At 40.2% G+C, this 20,585-nt stretch overlaps 1 protein-coding gene across 2 annotated transcripts in view; it reads left to right on the plus strand.

Moving 5' to 3' along the window:
- Positions 1–49: 49 nt before the first annotated feature.
- SLC4A4 (solute carrier family 4 member 4) overlaps positions 50–20,585 on the plus strand; it is a 246,793-nt gene continuing 226,257 nt past the window's right edge. For both annotated transcript variants that reach the window (XM_026653263.1, XM_026653265.1), the window contains exon 1: positions 50–110. The gene's annotated coding sequence lies outside the window, so the exon portion shown is untranslated. The remainder of the gene's footprint in view (positions 111–20,585) is intronic.

The following is a 20,585-nucleotide window of genomic DNA, read 5'->3' on the forward strand; positions in this document are numbered from 1 at the left end:
GGGCAGCCGCCCCCCGCGCCGCGCGCCGAGTCCCCCGCCGCGAGCGCGCCCCGCGCCCCGGCCAGCCCAACCGCCACGCTGGAGGAGCGCCGGAGGACCGAGCCCCGGAGGTGAGCGCGGGGCTGGGGCAGGTGGGCTCCGTGCGGAGCCGGGCTGCGGGCGGGGCGGGGCGGCGCTTCCTCCCCTTGGCTCGGGGGTTTCCTGGGTCCCGGGGCGAGGTGCCTGAGGTGAGCGGGTCGGTGCCTGAGGTGAGCGCTCGCCCGCCCGCCCGCGCTGCTGGGCATTATCGGGCAGGGACTTGAGGTGTGTGTGTGTGTGTGTGTGAGAGCGGCGTGCCCCTGCCCCTGCGTTTTACACACGGGGGCGGCGGGTTGTTTCCATGGATCCCCTCCCTGCAGCCGGCTCCCCAAAGCAAGGAACGACCCAACACGGGCCACCTCCGCGTCCCGGCGAGGCAAAGATCCGACAACAGGAGGAAAGCACTCAACACGTGCGTTTTCCAGGAGTTTCACGGCATGCGCTGCATACTGGGCATTTACAGGCTCGACAAGAAGTGCAGACACGCGTGTGTCCAAGAGCAAATGCCTGGATTGCACAAGCGTGTGTGTGCAAGACTTCGAGTGCAACGGGCTATGTCTGTGTGTATACACATGCACACACAGCAGACATGTATATAGTTGTCGCCCAGATCCTGCACCTTGCTGTGCACAGCTGGACCCCAATAGCCGTGCAGACTCGGCCATGGAAGCCAGTGGGGCTCTCAAAGAGCGAAAGGGTCCCTCGGCATGGATCGGTTTGTAGGAACCGAGGCTCTTGTCTGTTGCGTGTGTACAGTTATTTTATATCGCTTTCCACAGTGGTTAAAGTAATTCTGCCATTAGCATTCAATTTGTCCTGTCTCTGATGAATGCAGTATTTTACTTGCATGAAGAAACCACAGGCTTGCCACTCTGAGAACTGCAAATGCAATCACTCTTTCTGTGGTAAGTTTTAACTGTAAGTGGCTGTCTTGCGCTGGCAAAGAGTGCTGGATTGGACCTAAAATGGGAAATGCATACTGCTAAGTCTGACTTTTTACATTGGATAAAAAAAATAATCTTTTCCCTCAGTTTAACATCTGTGTAAAAAGTGACATTGAATCCCCCCCCCCTTCAAACACATCTATCTGGTGTTTACCAGTTGATACCTGACAGTTTTTAAACAGATATTATTTGGAAACTTTTGATAAATCAGTAAAGCTTACTAATTAAACTGTCAGCAAGAACCATTTCAAGGAGATCATATTTCCTTAAACAGTCTTCAAATCTCATCTGGCATTTTGCTGAATGGGAATATTCCACTCCCATAAACAAGCTGAAGGTGTCAGTTTTGCAACAAAAAAAACTTCAAAAACAGACTCCAAAGAGAGACTGCTGAACTCGAATTAATATGCAAATTAGACACAATTAACTTAGGTCTAAACAGAGACTGGGAATGGTTGGGTCATTACACTAATTGAATTTTTTTCCCCCCATGTTAAGTTCTCCTCACACCTTCTATGGGTCATCTCGATTATCACTTCAAAGTTTTTTCTTCTGCTGCTACTGATAGCTCATCTCAATTGATTGGCCTCTTACGATTGGCATGGGTACTTCCACCTTTTCATGTTCTCTGTATGTATAAATATCTTCTGTCTGTGTGTTCCACTCTATGCATCTGAAGAAGTGAGCTGTAGCCCATGAAAGCTTATGCTGAAATAAATTTGTTAGTCTCTAAAATGCCACAAGTACTCCTGTTCTTTTTGCAGATACAGACTAACACAGCTGTTACTTTGAAAGCTGAGAAATGTTTCTTGTCCAATCTTCTCTCTCCTTTCTTTCTTGAACTTCCTGCTAACAATTCTAGTCCTCAAGTGTTCCTCTCTCAGTAAAGAACAGACATGGAAATGAATGTTAAATCATCCTTTTGTTCTCATAATCTTGTTTTCTGCTGCAACATTAAGCATTATTCTATGTTTCCTTTGTTAGGAGGGCATTCTTTTAGCACCTGTATTCAAATTTTTTTTATAGTATTTTATAATGTCCGTAGAGCTTCATGGCAACTTTCTGTTTAAAAAAATATGGAACATATCAGGCTTGATGCTGCAAGGAAGGTACTTAGCACCCCTGAAAAGTGACAAGCACGTTCAGCTTCCACTGAAGTCAGGGAGCTCAACATCTCCAGAGGATTGTGTCCTTAAGCCTGATATTGCAGACACTTATGAATTGAGTAACTTTATTCATAGACATAGTTCCATTAACTTGGAGGGGACGTCTCCTGTGAGTAGAGTTACTCATGTGCCTAGGTATTTGCTGTGACCCTAAGGCACAATGGTAGTAGCTTCACTGGATTTGTGTTAAGACATATTCCATAGAGTACAGACTCTTAGAAATAAGAGACTGACATGTACAGTTTTCTTTGTATCTAAAAACTACTTCACACTTACAACATGCTTACTACTTAGGCATAACTGGAACAATTAAGTCCTATTTTTCCCATAGTTAAAGTTGGTTTGATGAATTTAGCAAAATGTTAAAGAGCCAAGCATTTTGTGTGGGAGCAGAATTTGCTACTTGCTAACATGCTATCTCATGCTATCTCATGCAAATATATCCAGTTCTTATTTTGTTTGGAAACCAGAAGTTATCTGCATATAAAAGAGGTAAGAGTCTCCATACTAGAAATAGCTTAGTTGTAATTACCTTTAGTTCCTATTCAGATGCAGAATCTTAAATGGAATTTTGTGTTTGTATATATTTTACATTGCAGGTTAAGGGACTTGTTAATTTGCAGTGCTCTGTCTCTTTCAATATCTTACATGTATTTCAGTGCAGAAGTAAGTGCAGTGTCTTTCAAAGTGACTTTTGTGGTTTTGTTGTGGAATCACAGAAATGAAAAGGCTCCGTTTCATTTCCAGGTTTTTGCTGACATTAAATTGTAAGGATATGGCTCTAGCTGTTTGTGAATGGCAGTACAACCCTGAGATTCAAGTGGTGCCTTGTTTGTTGTTCCTTCTATTTTTTTTTCCAGACTGAAAACATGAAACAGTAACAGATTTTGTTTCACTTCAAAGGAAAACAATCGCCCCCCCCCCCATCTCCACCACTTTCATTATGTGTGAATTTCCATTCTCTAAAAGAGTTGGTAGAGATGACTGCCTGATGTGTTGTTGGTATTATAAGTTGAAAATGTAGTGCAAGGAGAGCATAGGCGCGTGTTGCTTTTTATTTGTTTTTTTTCAAGGGGTGATGCAGTAAACATCCTGACTTGTTAGTTTTGTATCATCTGGAGGGTATTTTAAGTAATTGGATTTTAAAAGAAATACTGTAGGGGAACCTTCAAAATACATGCTGATGATCTTACTGTCTGTCCATATATGGCAAATACTAAAACTGCTGATACCTTGCACTGACAACTAAGGAGGAGATTTATGCACAAAGTGCACATTAAAGGAAAACGTCTCTTAAGAATTGAAAATGTGTTCATTTGTAAATCATGTTGTTCTCTGATTTGCCTGCCTGTCAATGAGGGCGCTATACTCAAGTATGAGAAGTTTCTTTCCGTGAAAGCAGGTTAAGTTTTCATTTCAAGGGGTCCCTTGTTGCAATAAGAATTTGAAGATGCACTAATGACGACATGTTTTTTGTTAATTTTATGAATGGAAAACTGTTTTTTAAGAGTAAAAAGACAGTCATTCTTCTATTTCAGGAAAAAAGTTACATCAGGCAGCTATTCTTAATAGGTAAATCTTAGTCTAAATGACTTTTATTTTACTACTTGCCTGTTAGTAAATACAAAATATTTCTTTTGTAGACAATGACTTGCTGGACTTGCTATTTTCTCAGGAAGCTGGCATTAATAAGAGTATGTGCATCTGTACTCACTTTCATTAATTATCTCTGCAGTTTATGTGCTATTCAGTTAGTGCAGATTGATGCTCTTTTGACTGAATCTTAAGCCTTTTTGTCACAATTGCATAGGTAAAAGGATTTGTAATTATCAGGCAAACTAAGTCAGTTGTGTCAAACTACAGCATGCACTTTACCCATCTGTTGCACTTTTGGATGTGACCAGGGATAGGAGGGAAGAAATGATGCAAACTCCCCTCCATTTTGGCATTTGGGTTATGTTCTCCTCTGAAGATACTTTATTGATAATTAGTAGCCCTGATGCCTTTTCTATGGCCCCATTCCTTCCAGTCTGTCACTGTGCACCACGGATTATGGTGACTTAATTATAACAGATGGCTAGATCCTTGCCCTGCTCTGGTGGCCTGGCTTTGAGGTATTTTCTTTGTATATTAACTTCAGAATCTGGACTCTTGCAGGCTGATTCAGTGTTCCTGTAACTGCCAGGATCAGGCCCATCTTATTATTCTGTGTCAAGAGCAATCATCAGCTGCTGTGTGGCTTAAAATTTGTGCAGAAAACTTGAAAAGTATGACTTTAAATTCCACAAAACCATGGAACTTTAGATTTAAGATTGATAGAAGTAGAATGTCTGGATTATCTCATGTCACTATACTAATCTTCGTGGCTTTGGATACAAAAGTGTGATGGGGGACCACCTCTATCTCAGCTATTTTAAAAAAATACACACCCTTCTGTAATAAAGAAAATTGGGGTGGGGAGAAGAGAAATCCCTCTCTTAAACTTGTCCTATTCCTGTGTGGCTTGATAACAAAATAGAGATCTGCACCATTGGTGTAAAGATTGAGTGAAATCCTGGCCCTATTGAAGTCAATGGGACTTTTATCATTGGCTTCAGTGAGACCAGGTTTTCACCCTGAACCTTCCTCTGATCTATCCTTTGTCTAATCTGTATTATCTGTATTTGCTTTCCATTTCAATTTCCTTGGGACAGGGGCATTCCTTCTTGCGTTAGCACAGTGCTGAGTCTGCTGATAGCACTTGGTTTAATAATAAAAAGCTGTTAGGTGTTGTGTAAATAAGAAGTTAGAGCTTTGTAACTATTCAGATGAATCTGTACTGTGCTCTTTCCTCTTAAGTATTTGCTAACATATAAATATGTATCTTGGACTCTTTAGAACTTATTTACTCAGTATTGTATGATGGCTTCAAAGGAAGAATCATGGTCTGTCAGGTCAAGGCTAGTATACAGACTTTTTAGTTCAAAGATGCATCTGTTGGGTCAGTGTAGATGCTGAGAATGCACTGTAAATTCATATAGGTAAATTGCTGCATGTGAACACTAAGTGCTCATTTTTAAAAACCAAATACCTTGGTTACTCTATTGTAAAATAATGAAATTATTGTTGTTTTGAAAGGCTTTAGGGATTTTTAGTTATACATGTGCATCATACCTAACTGGGTTTTTTCCCTTCAACAGATGAATTTTATTATTTGCAAAAGTCAGTGGCTAAGAAGTGCACAGTACTTGTGTGCACTGTACCTTGTATCCTATTTATCTGGACCATGCATCTAAATATTGACTTGAAATATCTCAGCAATTCCAGTACTGGCTGCGGCTCATCTCCACAGAGGCTACCAGTTGTATTGGAGGTTCCCAAACTGGACCACTGGTGTCCTGCTAAGAGTTAGCTGACCACATAATGATGGCTATCCCTCCTTGTTTCCAGCTGCTACGCTGCACTGAAAGACAGCTAAAAATACCTTAAATACTCCTCATATTAATATTTCTTGTAAGTAATTGTTGTAGTTGACCCAATGAGGTGTTTACCAAGATGGTGGATGGTAGTCTGCGCAATTCTTAATGAAAGAAGAGGTGTCTGAGAGTGGCCCTGATTCAGATCTCATGTTTTAGACTTCAGTACCATTCTAAGATTCTTACCATTATAAGTAAGATGAGAATCAGGACCCTAGTGTCTGTTAAAATGTGGTCCATACTGTGGAGAAAGAATTCAGGAGGTCTCAGACTATCTAATTGTGGGCCTGATCCTGCCAGGGACTTCAGGGGAAGAAGGAATAGGTTCTGTTTTCTAATTTTTCTGGTGAGAAAAGCAATTCATTAAAGAACTAGCTAAATTGAGAATCCTTTTTTCATTTTGGGTTCAAACAAAATGTGAACCCCAAATTCCAGAAGCACCTGGCATTAGCATTAATTTGGCAGAGTGAGGGAGAGAAGTCAGGGGGAAGGAAAAAAAAAAAAAATAGGAGGAGTGCTACTTCTGCAGTATTGGCCTCTCTCCCTGGGGTGTAGGGCAAACTCTGCTTCAGTTTCTTCCCTTCCTCCACCCCAGGAGATAATGCCGTAGAAGTTCTCAGTGGGGACTTTCCTCATATAGTGGGAGATCTGGCCATAAACCTCAAAAGCGTTTGTATAGCACCATGTACACCTATGGCAATTAATACGTAATGTGTGAGATTATGCTTGAAAGATGACACTTTTAAAACATTTTCAATATGTCTTAACAATCAAACCATGTTATGTATTTTGATTAACTTCTCTATAAAAGCAGAAAACATCCTTCTATGCTTTCAGGGTGTAATCGTTTGCTGGAAACGAGTGTCTTCCATTCAGCTGCATTTGGTGCACCTGGCTAGCTACGCTGCAGACAAATGTAAAGTTTACACTTCAAACTCCTGCACAGATTCCTGGGACCTACATAGTCAGTCCAAAGGACAGTGGTCTAACACTCACTATAGCACTATAGGCCTGACCCAAACGCCGCTGAAGCCAATAAGGGACTCTCCATTAACTTCAGTGGGTTTTGGATCAGGCCTTAAACTAGCTCGCTCTTTCTTTCTTTCTTTTTTTTTTTTTCTTTTGTAATTTTCTTTTGTAATTCAGTGGACGACAGGGGATGGATCACTTGATTGCCTGTTCCGTTCATTCCTTCTAAAGCACCTGGCATTGGCCTCTGTTGGAAGACAGGATACTGGGCTGGATGGACCATTAGTCTGACTCAGTATGGCTACTCTTATGATTTAGAGTTAGGAACAAATCAAAGATTGCTATGCTTATTTCACTTATGATTGCAGGCATATGCAGCTATGAGATAAGATACTTGTTATTTCAGTCCCAAAATATTAACAAAAAAATGTTTAGACGTGTGAGCAGGTTCAGATTTCTACTTTGTTACAATTTAAAATGTTTGTCAATAAACTCAGGAGCATCTCATACTTTAAGTAATTCTTAATTGTCCTGATTTCAAAAAATCCTAATCCATGAATATCACATCTGATGATGGATTGTGACTCCTGGAAATACAGATTTAAGACTGTGGATTACTAAAATCTTCTACCATTTATCATAATTATAATATTTTTCATTCAATTCTAATATAATTGTTGCCTTAATTAAAATGTTCTAATTCAAAATATTCTGAGATTTAAAATGTTGTCTTGAAGCTTTATAATAATGCCCTGCTTCCCGAAAACAAACTGACTAACTTGAGGTACAGTCTACAACTCTTTGTGTGTGTGTGATTAATTCTTTATTGAGTTTCATAAAGAAACAGACAATGAAAAGTACAGAAAGGTAAATGATTTACAGCTTGTATAAGTTTTCAAATACTGCATGCTTCATGGGATCTCCAGTAAAATTATGGAATTATGCAATTTTATAACTTGTCAAAGCTGCAAGAGCAGACAATACAAAACCAGACAATACTACATAGATATAACATGTTAGGGTGAAGGTAACAGTAATAAAATGGGAGAAGACCTATACGAAGAGGGTACTGGATGGGAGAGGAGGTGTTCGGAGGAATAGAGGCCTGGCATTCTTTGAGCCAGCTCAACTTTTCTATCCAAATGTACCTAGAAACAGGGTCCGAATTTCTTCAGATTCATATAATTGCTATCTACTGCAATGACTATTCATTCTTTGGCTGCTAACTAAGGCAGGTCTGCATGCCACTTTCTATTCTCGGCATAAACCCGCTCTTCCATTTTTGTAAAATCATGTACTTGTTGATCATTGCAGCCCTCAAGAACCCAAGTCTTTGTGGTGGAGTTAAACCCAGTTTAGCGGGTCAGCCCGTGGAATTTAATTTCCCTTTGGGGTTCTGGTAAGGAAAATTGAGTGGTTCATGATCCAGCCATAAGCTATGAAACAAATTACATTTCATTATAAATCAGTGCAGCTCCTCTAGTTTCCATTATCTTTTTTTGTTGTTGCTTTATTTAAGGACCACCTTTCCCGTTTAGCCTAAGTTGGACTCCATAGTTGGGGACAGTTTGAAAACTGCACTTTGTCATTTTTACATCAGAGCTCCTGCCTGCAAATCTAGGACTTTGATATTCACCTTACCTAAATGGTGAGTGACTTAGGTGGAAAACTGTGCTTATAAATATGGAGTCCACTGTCTGAAATATGGCTCTGAGTGTACAGTGCAGAGTATAACTTTTTATCGGTTACAGGTTATTGCTACTAATCTGATTGATTAACTAATCTAACTAAAATTTGACATCACTCCATTGACGTTCAGCCCCCACCGCCTGTACCAGAGTTTAAGTTTGACATTTTTCTGCATGTTAGCACAGTGAGCCAGTATTAAGTCATAAATCCTATTCGGTTTGTATGTGCATCTGATTGGGATGGCTTTTTCCATGGTTTTTGATCCTTGTATTCTGCGTCTCTGTTTAAGTCACTACTGCTTCTTGAAGAAAATGGCAAATAGATTATTTTGGAAGATACCGATAACGTTATACGTTTCTGTGTAACCTTTAGGCAAAAGAAATGGAGCTGAGCCCTAACTAGTATATTTTCAATAACATGTTTAGCTTTTGATTGTTTCTCATTGTAGATGCAGAAATAGAATTTAAATACCCTAAATAAGGTCATTTTTACCATTAGTGTATTTTAGTTTTTATCCTCTCTGGAGTTTCCTGATCTCAGTGTTTCTAATCTTAGTATTTAACCTTGATCAGAAGGTTTCGGTTAACTGCTTTTTATTATACCTGAAGCTATAAAACTAACACTTCAGCTACATTGTTAAACCCTTATATCGAAAGCCAAGCATTCTGGGTCGGTCACTGAGGCTGCTAAATATAATTGGTCTCTGTGTGTAGGTTGGAGTTGTGTAATGCTTGCTTAACAGCCAAGTGACAATTAGTGTTTCAGTATATTGAATCACCTCTCGGTGCACTGGGATTGGGTAAAACCCATGTGTGCTAAATGTGAATTCATAAGAATATGTGTTGAAATAGAAATTTCACACACAAATTTCACTTAAGCCCCATGGTACACAGATGTTTTTGTAACCACAATGCTGTGAATTTTGCTTGTTATAAAATTAAACTGACACAGGTTCCATTTCGGACAACTGCTGTCCTCAGCTGTGACTGCTATCACCACTGTAGAACAGTAGCACTGTCATACTGACCATTCTCACGAATTGTCTGTTTCTAGCCAGAAACAATAATAGCAGGAAACAAAGATATGTAGTCATTCTCTCCAATACTTAATGAAATCATTCATTTGAAAGTCTTAATGGCACAAACATAGTGTCCTGAGGACGGCATTATATGTATTATGCAACAACTCATGATCTATATGGGTGATGGTGTGTGACTATCCTGGATGAATTGTGAATGATGTGATCTACAGTAGCAATTCCTCCCTGATACCATCAAATGAACAGTATAATGCTCTTGATACAGGGACTCCAAACAAATCAGGGGAATGGAATTTTCACACAGTAAGCACTTGTATAAACAAATTTATAATGTTGGGAAAGTCAAGGAAGTATAGCAGTCAAATTGGCTTAATGTGCTAGAGTGCTTTATTCATAATGCTGAAATACAACAGGCTCAGTTCTGCCACCCTTACTTATCCTAATTGGGGCTACTCACATAGGCCCCAATCCAGCAAAGTGTTTTAAACATCAGCTTAATTTTAAGCATGTAACCCTATTTGGGTTGGGAAGGAATTTTCCCCCAGGTCAGATTTGCAGATACCCTGGGCGTCTCCCCCAACCCCTTTGCAGCTTGGGGCATGGGTCTCTTGCTGGTTTGGACTAGAGTAAATGGTGGATTCTCTGTAACTTGAGGTCTTTAAATCATGATTTGAGATTTCAGTAACTCAGCCAGTGGCTATGGGTCTATTACAGGAGTGGGTGAGGTTCTGTGGCCTGTGGCGTGCAGGAGGTCAGACTGGATGATCATGGTGGGGCCGTCTGGCCTTAATGTCTATGTGTCTGCTGCTGATTTCAGTGGGACTGCTCTTGCTCAAAGCTAAGCCTGTGTTGAAATGCTTTTCTGGATTCAAGCCTATGTGAGCAGCCCCATTGAAATGAATGTATGAAATGCATGGCAAGGTAACTGAATAAGGGTGGCAGAATTGGACCCTTAGTAGGCATAAAAATCATTCTCTTGACCAACTTTTAGACCCTGTTATAAATTGCCTGTTTTCTGGGGTTGAAATTCCCCTCAATGCTGATGGCCTGGCCTGCACATGGTCCTGTGTGACACACAAACCCTTAATCAGAGGGTTGATTGTGGTGTGAAAGGTGTATGGGGCCTTATGCAGTGAATTTCACTTTGAAGACCTATTAGATGGCATCAGTAGTAATAGGAAAATATTTAGTTATTAGCAAGATTTTAAGTTAAAGTGCTTTCACTTTTTGTCTAATACATTAGTGACACATCATCAAAGCAAGTATGAAAGGGGAAAATTAATCTTGTTTCAAGGCCAGTAGGCTAACTGCAGAAATACAGTATTGGGATGAATTGGGGAGTCTGTCTGTGCACCACTTCGGAATTGTGGATAATTTTATGAAACTGTGTTGGGGAAAGCCTATATGTATGTGGATTCCCCATTAGTCAGCAGAGTTATCATGTCTCTGTCAGGCCAGAGACAATGGTGAGTGGTCAGCGCTCAATAGTCGTCTATTCAAAGTAGAAAAACCTTGGGGCAACCAGTTTGCTCTAGCTGGGAGAAGACATTTTCTCCTCTTGTCTGAAAGGAGTGGGCTGTGAGAGCAGTGGAAAATTACCGAAAGCCTGAAGAAAAGAAGCAGATGACCCCCAGCAGAAGTCTATAAAGTAGTTCACAGGGGAAACTGGAGAGAAAGAGACATCTTAAGATAAGAGAGGCTGCTGCAGGGGCAGGATAGGGGAGGGGGCAGAAGATCCTGGTGACCTTCCAGACAGAACACTCATGATTTCCCCCATGGACTCTCAAGTGATGGGTGAGCTAATGATGGACATTGTGTTCTAGGATGTTTTATTTTGTACTTTGCATGATTAAGTATAAATGAGCATAAAGGTGTTAGACTGGGGTGGGTGGATGGACTGCCTCACAACTGCTGTGGGCCCCTGACAGAGTTAACCTGTATCCAGAAGCTTTGCACCTTTGGGGTGGACTTCTGGGAGATGCGTGTGTTTAAGTACTGGAGAGTCTGAAGGGTCAGTGCTGCACCCAGAGGTGCTAGGCAGCTGGCCAACGGGTTCCAACACTTGGGATGGGGGTTTGCCAAACAGAAGGACTGCTCGCTGAGCGTGTGGCTAGGGAGCTGAGACTGGGGCAGTGGCTAGCCTCTGTTCAGGTGCCAGGAGTTTGAAACACCCAGGAGATCCAGAGCACAGGGGCTTTGATTCTCCTCACAGCAGTCCTCATGCATGTCCGGGAAAGGGCCCACTAGGATCTATGACTTTGCTATGAATAAAGATTTCCCTATAGCTGTACACATGTTTTTTTTGTTTAGAGAGGTTAAAAATTAGTATCGGCCACCTCCCTTCCCTACTCTTGTCTGAATATTAACAGTGATCAATATGAAATATAAGTTATGATTGTTGGACTCATCTGATTTATGGAAGCAAGGACAATCTGATTCAAACACATCAGTCTTCCAAGTCATGGAAAACATTTTCAGAGCTTCTGTGGCCTTTGCTGGACAGTGTATTTTATATTTAGTCTTAGACTCATAGAAGATTAGGGTTGGAAGAGACCTCAGAAGGTCATCTAGTCAACCCCCCTGCTTAAAGCAGGACCAACCCCAACTAAAATCATCCCAGCCAGGGCTTTGTCAAGCTGGGCCTTAAAAACCTCTAAGGATGGAGATTCCATCACCTCCCTAGGTGCTTCACCACCCTCCTAGTGAAAAAGTTTTTCCTAATATCCAACCTAGTCCTTCCCCACTGCAACTTGCCCACAGAAATGGATTATGACACCTTTTTGAGGAGAAGCTGAGTTCCGGTGCTATCTCTCATTTCAGTCGAGTGATTTCATTTAGTGTGGTAGGAGAAAAGTCTTGTATTGTGATTTTTGATGTGGAAATATGCTTCCTTTTAGTTAATGCATTACTCTGATTCTCTCTCTCTCTCTCTCCTTTTTCAGTTTAATGTGGATAGCTAGCATAACTGGAAAGGATTAACATAAAAAGTGATGAAAAACATTTTAATCTGAAAACTGATCCATTAGGAAGGATAGATTGCTTTTTAAAATCGTGCATTACACAGATTAAAACATACCCTTTTTTAGAGAAACTTAGTTTTGACTCCAAAGTGAAGGAAGAGAAAAGCCTAATGAGATCAGGTTAATTACTTGTGTGTCTCAGAAATGTGATTTTAAAAAAATCGTAAAATGTTAAGTGGGAGAAGGGGGAAAGCACCACTTTGTTATATTTTTATGAAACTGACTTTCAAAATGGTTACTTCAGAGAATAATCCATAGCACATTGACTCCACTGGGCTTTGAATTGGGCCCTTGATGCTCTCTGATCCTGCATCACAGACAGTCCAGTTTGATTTATATACAGCTCTAGTAAAGCCATACCCTGAAAATACACTTTTATGTGCAATACACATAAATTAATAGGCACATAACTTTGAATATCATTTAACATTTTAAAATGGGAACGGCATACTAGACTCTTGAACAAAATCATAGGCCCTTAGGAATCATTGCAAAACAAAGCCTTTTTGTTCTTTAAATTTTGCTTGGGTCACCACCACCTCTCCATCAAAAGCTCAGTGTTTAATTTTGGTTCAGGATACGGAATCAGAAAAACCGCTCTGTGGAAATCCTAGCCTATATCTTGTAATATCTTCTCCAGAGACTGAATAAAGAGAGGTCTTGTTTGTAGCTTTTACAAGTAAGTTAGGGGAGCTCAAAGTCCATGCTGTTCACTGAAGATTAACTGTACATCATACTTTTTATTAAAAAGCAGTGCAATACCAACTCTTGCACATCACGCTCAAAATGTATACACTAGTGAGCATCCTGAGTTCTGTGTGGTCCTCAGGTAATGGTGAGATATGTGGGTCTCTGGGGTTGGTAGACTTCTGTACAAGTAAAACCAGCGGTCTTACACTGTTTTTGCTTTTTCACATTTGCAAATGTCTTCTGTTAACCAGGACAAGGGATTTAGTATTTTCTTGGGGCCTGATCCTGTGAGGTGACAAGCACCCTCAACTTAGCAGAGGCTGCTTAACATCTTCCAGGAGATGCTCAGCACCTTTCAGGATCAGAACTTGGCTTTGAAAATTCCAGTAATAGATTTGAAGTCTTGAACTGTGGTATCAATCCAGCTTTTCTGGCTCTACTCCAAGGATAATCATTCCACTTAGTCAAGCAGTACAAATGCAAGATAATGGGTACAGATAACCAGGATTTAATATTATATTAGAGTATTTTCCTTTTACATTTAAACTGCTGTATTCTGATTAGATGTTCCTTATAAAGCAGTTCATTGTTAATAGGTGTCTCCCAGAAACTGGCATATAGTGTTACAAAGCTCAGCTGGAGCATAGTTGGCTATAATCTGGCAACAAATTTCAGGGCGTTACCTGCAACTGGCATTTTTAGATGCATATGTCTCCGCCAAAGTCACCTGCTGGTAACTTTTGCTTCTCTTGATATTTTCAGAAGCACAAAATTAGGCATCCAAATGCCATTGACGTCCAGTTGGAGTGGGGAACAGAGTTCTCATTTGTACCTTTCAAAATCTCCCCCTTCTATTCTTAAAGTAGGTTACAAGGGAAAGATGGCCAGTTGAAATTTGTGGGAATGAACTTCTGGGTGCCCAATATTTAGATATCTATGGCTAGTGGTGTAAAAGATTTTATTGTTATGAGATTGGGATGATCCGATTAATTGTTTGTGTGGCAAGACCATGAGCAAGTTATGCCAGTTCATGCCAATTAAGTGCTGATCGCACACTTCTGACTGCATGACCTGCCCCCAACCCACTAACCCATTTCCTTGGTAGTTACTGTAACATTCCAAACACAACAGCTTCAGAGAGTTGCCACTTTCTTTGTAATCAAGATGCCAGGGAAATATTTCCCTGGCCCTCCAAGGATAGAAATGGAAGCATTATTTCGCACCATCATGTGTTCTGTATATGCCATATGGATTATAGAAAAGAATATTTCATAATTTTTTTAGAACTGTGGTTCTCAGACTTGAAGACCTATTTTGTCACATCTTAAAACTCCAAAGTACTTGGCCCGGCCACCTTTACAATTTTAATCAGTGTTGTTATAGTGGGTTCTTATTCTAACATTGTACTTTAAATCAACCTGCGTGCCATTTCACTATTGCCCAGGTACCACCAGTGGTACCTGTATCACAGTTTCAGAAATGCTGTTTTAGTGCGTTTTTTAAATGTATTGTGATTTTTTTTTTTAATGTCGTCCCCCACCCTCCCGCCGTTTCTAAAGTAGAATTGTGGGTCCTACCATACAGGGCTCAGAGAACTATTAAAAGCATTTTAAAATGACTTAAAATAATCTTTCTAGACTTAAAATGTCCTGATTTCAAATTTCAGGCCCTTCCATGGCTGGAAATGAGGGCTGTGTGTCCCACTGCAAAGCAGGGAATCTCCCCTCTGGAGAAAAGTTTGCAGGCATGTTGGGGAAATCTGTGTGCATATGGACCGGTCATCCTATGGGTTTGGAAGCAGTTGCAGCTAGCTTAACATCAGCATTAGTAGGGTCCTGTTCCTCAGACCAGCTTGCTTGAATAGCTGTAAAGTTTCTACAAGAACCTAAATATAAATCCTCTGAAAATGTAGGATACAGATGCTCTCCATTTCAAATACATACACTTCATTCTCAAAGCTGTAATTTCTCATATCTGTATCTGGCCGTTCTGACCGCTGTAGTGTGTTTGGCCTGGTCCGCAAGCCCATTAGTCCTTGCACTGACGCCTGGATTACTTTGGGGAGAACTCAGGCCTCCTGGGCTAGTGTGGTAAGGAGTATCACTTGGCTGCCTTTCATTTTTCTCTCACTCCTTGGCAGTAACAATTAGCAGAAACAACATGTACCAGTTGGCTGTGGATGCTTTTAGACACAGTTTAGGAAGGCAGCAAGCCGGTCCCTGATATCAAAAAGATTGAGAAACTCTGATTTAGAGGAAGGTCTTGTTGTTGTGAGGGTTCATTTGCCCATCACTGTGTTGTGCCTGCTCAGCACATTAGCTCTCTGCTTCTGCGTGCCTGTTATGTGCACCACATGTGAATATCTAGTTAGGTCCTGACAGTATATTGCTCCTATCACCGTATCATGGAAGTATCTAAGGACAAGAGTTGTTTCTCTGCTTACATGAAGAGTCTTTCTGCTTCCTACACCGAAACAGTCTTCTTATGTCCACTTGTCAGTTTACATTTAAGATGGCAGTGAACTTATCCAACACTAGCAGTTCTGTTGAATAGTGTATGAAATCATTGGTCTTGCTGCTTGTAGCTCCAGTCATCTTTTATGATGCTGCTGTTCTGGTGTCTGCTTTCAGCCCCTGAATGAAGTGTATCTCTAGTTGGGTATCCATGCTGCTGAGGTTACAGTTCATTATTACAGTTTCCCATGGTCAGGTTTGGTGTATAATCCCCTGGGTGATCAGCTGCTCCAGTAGCCATCAGCCTAGAGAGGAGGGTACTGTGGCTGAGATGGGTATTTTCTTCTCCTGGTGGCACTGGGCAGTCCTCAATGGTTTAGTGTGAACCACTGTGGAATTCTCAGGTGACACTTTGCGCAGGGACGCATTTCGTACATGAGATCCATTGTGCCAATTAGCTGTAGCGGGCTTTGAATGGGATGATTTCTAGTCTGATTTGGTGAAAGCTTACCAAAACTCTGTAGGGGCAGAAGCACTTTTGGGCTGATCTGAACTCACAGGTGATGCAGGGTTTGAGATGAGCATATGCTGCTACTCTTGAAATTTATCATAAATCTGTGGTGGTGCAGCAGACAGATTGCCTGAGAACATAAGAATGGTCATACTGGGTCAGACTAATGGTCAGTCTAGCTCAGTATCCTGTTTCACGATGGTGGCCAATCCAGGTGTTTCAGAGGGAATGAACAGAACAGGGCAATTATTGAGTGAGCTATCCTTTGTCGTCCACTCCCAACTTCTGGCAGGCAGTGGCTAGACACCCCCAGAGCATGGGGTTGCATCTCAGACCTATCCTCCATGAACTTATCTAATTCTTTTTTGAACCCAGTTATAGTTTTGGCCTTCACAACATCCCCTGGCAACGAGATCCACAGATTGACTGTGCGTTGTATGAAGAAGTACTTCCAGGTTTATTTTTTAAACCTACTGCCTATTAATTTCATTAGGTGACTTCTGATCAGAATGTGTCCTGATGCATATCATTCATATTAGGTACATTTTGAATCCCCTGGGATCTGAGGTTAACATAAGGATAGTCAGTATTTTGTTAAATACTCAGAATTGTTGAGAGACAAAATGATTCTTCTGGATGGTACGGCTTGTGGTATTTTTTCTGTGCTGGTCTGACCTGGAGTGTGTGAATATACCTCTTTTTTTGAATTGCAGGAGATGGGGAAATTCGTCTTCGTCATGCCTTATTTTCTTACATTAGGGCAACAATCCATACTATCATGACCCAAGGTCATCTTTCCTATGTCAGTCTTTCTCTAGTTCACTACTTGTCTTTTTTCCCCAACTGTTTTTGATCTAGTGCTAAGATTTTACAAAGTCGTCTTTCCAACCAAGTTAATCTGAGCAGTATTTGTCTTGAGAGCTTCCCACAGCTGAAATTGAGGTGCCATTCTCACCCCATCAACCTTACCTTATTTGGCCACGCTTGAAATGTATCTCCTTAAAGGCAGAAAGCTAGAGGGGGAAAATTAAAAAATCACTGCACACACAATTGGTTAGATAACCAAATATGAAATCTTGCAGATTACACTGAAATATTAATATGTAGGCCTGATTCTCCACTGCTTTACATCAGGTGTAATCACAGAGTGGGCCAGATCCTAACATGGTATAAATGATGTAGCACCTTTGAAGACACTGGAGTTATGCTGATTTACACCAACTGAAATTTGGTCCTAGTGACTGGATTTAAAACATGAGTGGTGTAAACATTTTATGTAGTCATTTACCCCGGTGTAATGTAAGAATAAGTGAAACAGTGGAGAATCAGCCCCTTTCTACACAACTACTCACTGGTCAACAGTTAAGTTGTATAAAGACACAAAGCTACTTGAAATATTTCAATTTAATAATTTAAAATCTCTTCTACTGTTGTTTCAGTTGCTTTTTATATTTCATGGAGGTTTTCTCTTAACCTGCGGCAAAAATAATTGTTGGTTTTTTTTAATCTTGCCAGATAATTCCAAAGATAAACCAGCTGATTCTTGTATCTTCTTCTTTTTTTTAAATTAAAAATGACTAAGAAATTATGGTTTCATAAACTGGCCATATTGCATGTTGAGAAACTTCTATTCCCCACAGATACTTTAAACTACAAAAAACCCATACTGTTGTAGACCAGAATGGAGCCATTCATAAAATGTATAGTTAATAAATATTATGTCCTTAAATGTCCAAATATTTCACCTACTTATCTGACCAATTGGGAACTTTAAATGATCAGTACCACTATTTTGCCAAAATATACTTTTAATAATTCCTATTACTATGGTGTCTGGCAAATACCCTGATATACTGAAATTATAAAGACAGTACCTCTTTAGAGTTTTTGTGACTGCAGCCACTGAATGTATTTAATCACTGTTAGTCAGGTCCCCGATTCAGCAGTGCACTGAGGCAGTGCTTATTAATGGGACATAAGTATGTGCTTAAAGTTGCACACACTTGAGTGGTCTGCCGAGTCGGGTCCAGATTCTGATCTCTCACACTGATAGATTGCACCATGTGTAGATTAAGGTATTATTCCATGTGAGTAAGAGTTGCAGAATCTCTCCCTATGACTGCAAAAAGACACCAGCTATAGAAGTGTGGCTGACCAGAATAAAGGAATTAAGAGAAGTGGAATGATTTACTGTCAGTATTAGATGAACTCCTCAAGTATTTGAGCAAAGTTTGGCCAAATGGAATGAAATGACTTTTATATTTAAAAAAAAAAAAAAAAAAAAAAAAACCAGTGTAACTCGTATTTTTATTCTATCTCAACTTTTCTGCATTCACTTCCTTTTTGTATTATGTAAAAAAAAAAAATATATTGTCAAGTTGTTTTTCTTTCATAAAAAATTAGTAACTAACATGTTCAAGATTTCCCCCCAACAGCTCGATGAGGTCAAACATTTCATGAAGTAGTAGTGTGCCTTGACTGTCAGTTTTAAATAAAGTTAATTTAAGATGTGATCAGTGATTCTAAAACCACTTTAATTGATCTAAATAACAGTGTAACACAGTGATACCAAGCATATAATCTCTCCCCCCTCCCACACCCTTTCAAAAAAAAGGCAGGTTGGAGAATTTTCCCTAGTGGAAGATAATCACAAAACTGACCTTTCACTGTCCTTTGTGTCCTGTTTAGTGTTACTGTTATTCAGACCATAGATTTGGTTTGCATTTGCACTAGGTCCTAATAACCGGCTTAGGAGACTACAGTGTAAATTGACAAGAAGAATGTTAGAATAGAATGAATAGGCACTGGTGTAAGTTGTTGGAGAAGACCATTTCTAAGAAATGTAACCTTGCTAAATGAACGTGTTTTTTTTTTTTTTTTGTTCCTTTTGAAATTGAACTTGATTTATCCACAATTACATGATAGGAGAAAAAACTGAAGAAAATAGTAAGATCCAAATCTTATGTGAAAGCTGTATATTTAGATACCGAAGGGTATATGACTAATACTGCATTGTTGTCACCATTTTATGAAGACTAAGGCAATGACACTGAACATGAACTAGTAATCTGGAGTATTTTGTGTCCTGGACAAATCCATCTTGGGCTGGCCAATTTGGTTGATTGCCCCTTGTGGTATCCTTTACTGAAGTAAAGTTGACATGGCTAAACTATAATGAAAGTGACAATTGAGTGCGTGAAAACATTGGGCATAATCTGATTCATGCGGGTCTTTTGAAAAGACCATATACCCCAGTGCTTTGCTCATTCTGTACTCATAAATGATCTGGAAAAAGGGGCAAACAGTGAGGTGGCAAACTTTGCTGACAATACAAAAATTAGACAAGATGGTTAAGTCCAAAGCAGACAGCGAACAGTTACAAAGCAATCTCACAAAAATGGGTGACTGATCAAGAAAATGGCAGATGAAATTAATTGTTGATAAATGCAAAGTAATGCATATTGGAAAATATCGTGTGTGTGTGTGTGTGTGTGTGTGTGTGTAAAAACAATGGGGTCTAAATTAGCTGTTACCTCTCAAGAAAGATCTTGAAGTCATTGTGGATAGTTCCTTGAAAACATGTGCTCAATGTTTAGCAGCAGTCAAAAAAGCTAACAACGTTATTTTCTATCCCTTTCCAAATTGTTCCTAAGACACAGTATCATCATGCCCCTATGTGAATCCATGGTACGCCCTCATCTTGAATACTGCAAGCTGTTCTGGTCACCCCATCTCAAAAAGGATATATTCGAATTGGAAAAGTTAGAGAAGGGGAACAAAAATGACTAAGTGTATGGAACAGCTTTCCTATGAGGGGAGATTAAAAAGACTGTGACTGTTTAGTTGTTTCTTTTCCAAGCTGAGGGGTGATATGATAGAGGTCTATAAAATCATGAGGGAGGTTGTGGAATCTCCATCTCTGGAGATATTTAAGAGTAGGTTAGATAAATGTCTATCAGGGATGGTCTAGACAGTATTTGGTCCTGCCATGAGGGCAGGGAACTTGACTAGATGACCTCTCGAGGTCCCTTCCAGTCCTAGAATCTATGAATCTATTGAGGGTGTGGAGAACGTGAATAAGGAAGTGTTATTTACCCTTCACATAACACAAACCATGGTCACCCAATGAGATGAATAGGCAGCAGGTCTAAAACAAATATAAGGAAGTACTACTTCACACAACGCACAGTCAACCTGTAGAGCTCATTGCTGGGGATGTTGTGAAGGCCAAAAGTATAACTGGATTAAAAAATGAATTGGATAAATTCATGGAGAATAGATCCATCAATAGCTATTAGCTAAAATGGTCAGAGGTGCAATCCCATGCTCTGGGTGTCCCTTAACCTGTGACTTCCAGAAGCTGGAACTGGATGACTGGATGGATCACTCGATAAATTGTCCTGTTCTGTTCACTCACTCTGTAGCATCGGTCATTGGCCACTGTCAGAAACAGGATACTGGTCTAGATGGACCATTGGTCTGATCCAATATGGCTGTTCTTATGGTAACATAAAGGCCCATTTACCAGCTGTCTGCACTGTTCATTGTGATAGGTGTACGTGACCAACACA

Source organism: Terrapene carolina, unplaced genomic scaffold (assembly GCF_002925995.2).
Source record: "Terrapene carolina triunguis isolate 2854851 unplaced genomic scaffold, T_m_triunguis-2.0 Scaffold136, whole genome shotgun sequence".
Lineage (NCBI taxonomy): Eukaryota > Metazoa > Chordata > Testudines > Emydidae > Terrapene > Terrapene triunguis.